Genomic DNA, 3,907 nt, shown 5'->3' with positions numbered 1-3,907 from the left:
GAGAAAGGGCTTGTCCATTTTCCGATAAAATTGAATTAAGAAAAAAAACCCGCTGGGGCCAGCAATGACCTCAGGAGAAAATGTGTGGGGAGGCTGTTTGGAGCCTTGTGTCAATGCGGTGCCTTTGAAGACAGATCAGACGGGAAGCAAAGAGCATCTGGCCTTTGAAAAATCCCCCCACGATTCAGTGCCTCCGCGGACACACGTAAAATCCTGCAACGACCGTCAAGGCTGAGGAGAAAGTGTGGTGGAGCTGGGGACGGACCTGGCCTGAGCCCCGGCACCACGCCGTCCCTGTGCCTGCGCCACGGTCCCTCTGCGCCCAGCTGGCTGCTCACGGAAGCTGGGCTGGAGCAGAGCGATGGCACCGCACCGCGTGACGGTGGCTAGAAGTCCTCCCCTTCTCACTGGAAGTTTGGGCCGCCTTGGGACAACTGTTACCACACTGAGAAATCCAATGATTCGTGCCCGTCCTGGCCAAGGAAGAAAGCGGCTGGACGTCCCGACCAAGGGGCAGGCAATGGGGGCCACACACACTAACTCCCAACATTCCATCGCAGTGCTTGGGGTTTTTTTTCAATGTTTATTTTTGAAGGAGAGAGAGACAGAGCATGAGCAGGGGAGGGGCAGAGAGAGGGAGACACAGAATGCGAAGCCGGCTCCAGGCTCCGAGCTGTCAGCACAGAGCCCGACGCGGGGCTCAGACCCACAAATGTGAAATCATGACCTGAGCTGAAATTGGAAGCTTAACTGACTGAGCCACCCAGGCGCCCCTAAAAATAATTTTTCAAAAAACTAAGTTGAGGGGCACCTGGGTGGCTCAGTCGGTTAAGTGTCCGACTCTTGATTTCGGCTCAGGTCATGATCTCACGGTTGTGAGTTCGAGCCCCACGTCGGGCTCTGTGCTGGCAGAGCTTGGGGTCCTCTCTCTCCCTCTCTGTCCCTCCCCCACTGGTGTGCACTTTCTGTCTCTCAAGATAATCAAATAAACTTAAAAAATATGTTTTTGTAAAAAACAATTTAAGGGGCAGTGGCTCAGTTAGTTGAGCGCCCAATTTCGGCTCAGGTCACGGCCTCTAGGTTCATAGGTTCGAGCCTTGCCTCAGGCTCTGTGCTGACAGCTCGGAGCCTGGAGCCTGCTTCAGAGCCTCTGTCTCCCTCTCTCTCTACCCCTCCCCCTCCTCACACTCTGTCTCTCTCTCAAAAATAAATAAACATTAAAAAAAAAAAAAAACGAAGTCGATAGACACAGAGAACAGACTGGTGGTTGCCAGAGGCAGGGAAGAAATGTCTGAGCTGTTTTTGTCAGATTTTTTAGTTTAAATAAATTGTTTGTCTTTTTTTTTTGTTTTTAAGTAGTGAAGTCCTGGTCTGGGGTCATAGCAGCAGGAAGAAAGGCCTGGGAAGCTTCCGGAGACATTCAGAGGTGGGACTGGGATGGGGGGGTGGGGGGGACGGATGAAAGAAGGTCTGAGAAAGAGAGGCATGGGGGCACTCCGGGCTCGGGTTACTGGGGTAATGGAGGTGGCCTTGAAATTTTAAAAAGTCCTTACTGCCGGAGGGAAAGTCCCTTTGCTTTCTCTAGCGGCAGAACTGGGGGGGGGGGGGGGGGGGGGGGGGGGCCTTATCCCCAGCAACTCCAGAGCTAAGTCTGTGGCCTCCCCGCCTCCCAGAGGGGCCGTGAAGACGCCTGGACTGCAGGAGGCTGGCAGCCGCTCACCGCAGGTGTGCCCCGGGCTACAGTCCCCAGGCACCGCCCTCCACCACCTAGTGCCTATCTTGGACCCATCTTTCACGGCCACCGAAGGCTGAGCGGGGTAGAGTCCCCCACCCCCACCCCGGAGCCCCCCTTCTCCCCCACAGCCACCTGCCCTTCAGGCCACCACGTGCTCCAGTCTGCACCGCCTTGTCCCCAATGTCCCCGCCGCCTGGTCCCCTGGGGCCTGTTTCTTTCTTTCTTTCTTTCTTTCTTTCTTCTTTCTTTCTTTCTTCTTTCTTTCTTTCTTCTCTCTTTCTTTCATGTTTATTTTTGAGAGAGAGAGAGAGAGAGAAAGAGACAGTGCGAGCAGGGGAGGGGTAGAGAGAGAGGGAGACACAGAATCCGAACCAGGCTCCAAGCTCCGAGCTGTCAGCATAGACTCCGATGTGGGGCTCGAACCCACAAACAGCGAGACCATGACCTGAGCCGAAGCCAGATGCTTGACCGACTGAGCCACCCAGGCGCCCCTGATCCTTTCTTTTGTTTTGTTTTCCCACGCCAACGGGTCACATGCTGAGGTTGTAACAAGGTTTGAGGGAGCCACGGGTCCCACGATGGCGTGAAAGCCCAATCATCACGCTTACGAACTACAGAAAGATCCCCGGAGCCTGATTCTAAGTGTGAGGGTGAATGATCCTGCCGAGGACGGACCGGGGTCAGCCCCAGGGTGACGGGGAGCAGGCCCAGAACCGGCGTCCTGGGTGAAGTGCCCCCAAAAGCACATGCCCACCGGAAGCCTCAGCCTGTGACCTTGTTAGGAAATCGGGTCTTTGCAGGTGCGGTCGTGTCACAGAGGACTGAAGTAAGGCCGTCCTGGACTTGGCGGGCCCTCCATCCAATGGGAGTGTCCTTGTAAGAGACAGGGAAGGACTCACAGAGACCCGGGGAGACCACGTGGAGACAGGCCAGAGTTGGAGGGACAGGCCACAAGCCAAGGACACCAGGAGCCCCAGCAGCCGGAAGAGGCAGGAAGCACCCTCCCCCAGAGGCTCGGAGGGAGCATGGCCCTCCACACCCAGAGTTCAGTGTCTGGCTCCAGCCCGGGGAGGGTAGACTTTTGTCATCTGTGGGGCTTTGTCACAGACCAGGGTGCTGACAGCATCTCCGTGGCTTCTCGTGTATCGCAGTCCCCAGGGCCCAGTGGGGGCCAGTTGTCCCCAACATCCTTCTCTGCCTCCAGCTCAGCCCGTGGTCTCTGGGGTCCAGGGCCCCTCAAAACCCTGTTCTCTGTCCCCAGGAAACCTCCTTTCTCCTCACATTCAAACCCTACCACCCCCCCCCCCAAAGTGAGAGTCAGGCTTTCCATTCCATTCACTGGGACAGGACAGGGGCCTCCCTGCCCTGGGGATGACATTTTCAGCACAGACATGCCTCCCGTCCACAGGAAGGGGGGGCCTCAGGAAGGAGCCCTCCTGATAGAAAGGCGTCTGGGAACAGACAAGTCACGTGTTCATAATGGGGGACTCACAGCTCAGACGCGTGTGGTGAGGGGTCTGCTCTGGTTTGTTTCACGTGAGGGTATTTCTGATACTTGAGGGGCATAAAGTGGACTTTCACTCATGGTCTACGACACCCACTCCTCATTGGTCCCTATGCGGTCCTCATTTCTTTCTTTCTTTTTAATAATGTGACAACCTTCTGTGAGCTCACCAACCAGCAGGAAGACTAATACTTTGACACTAACTCGTTGCTTCCTGTGAGACCCTTCTCAGTCCCCTCTGCGCCCCTGCACGCCCCTGCCTCCCTGTCCTGGGGGAGTGACACCATGCTCTGGAATCTTCCCCTGATTGTTCTCATTCTCCTCAGATAGATGATCGATAGAGGTGGATGGACGGATGGATGGACGAAAGGATGGATGGATGGACAGACGGATGGACGGACGGACGGATGGATGGATGGACGGACGGACAGATGAATGGATGGATGGATGGACGGATAGACGGAAGGATGGATGGATGGACAGATGGATGGATGGGTGGATGGATGGACAGATGGATGGATGATGGATGGACGGATGGGTGGACAGATGGATGGACAGACGGATGGATGATGGATGGACGGATGGGTGGACAGATGGATGGATGGATGGGGACAGATGGACAAAAGGATGGAAGGACCGACGGATGGATGTTAGGTAGATGATAGACA

The 3,907-nt window shown here is 55.6% G+C and overlaps 1 non-coding gene across 1 annotated transcript; it reads right to left on the bottom strand.

Annotated features, from left to right (window-relative positions):
• Positions 1–2,255: 2,255 nt before the first annotated feature.
• Positions 2,256–2,358, bottom strand: LOC125924989 (small nucleolar RNA U13). Its single transcript, XR_007458653.1, has one exon. It is a non-coding gene; the product is annotated as a small nucleolar RNA U13 (small nucleolar RNA).
• Positions 2,359–3,907: the final 1,549 nt, after the last annotated feature.

The sequence above is a fragment of the Panthera uncia genome, chromosome F2 (genome assembly GCF_023721935.1).
Source record: "Panthera uncia isolate 11264 chromosome F2, Puncia_PCG_1.0, whole genome shotgun sequence".
NCBI lineage: Eukaryota > Metazoa > Chordata > Mammalia > Carnivora > Felidae > Panthera > Panthera uncia.
Note: the sequence above shows the minus strand (reverse complement) of the source record. Positions and strands in the feature narration are given on the sequence as shown.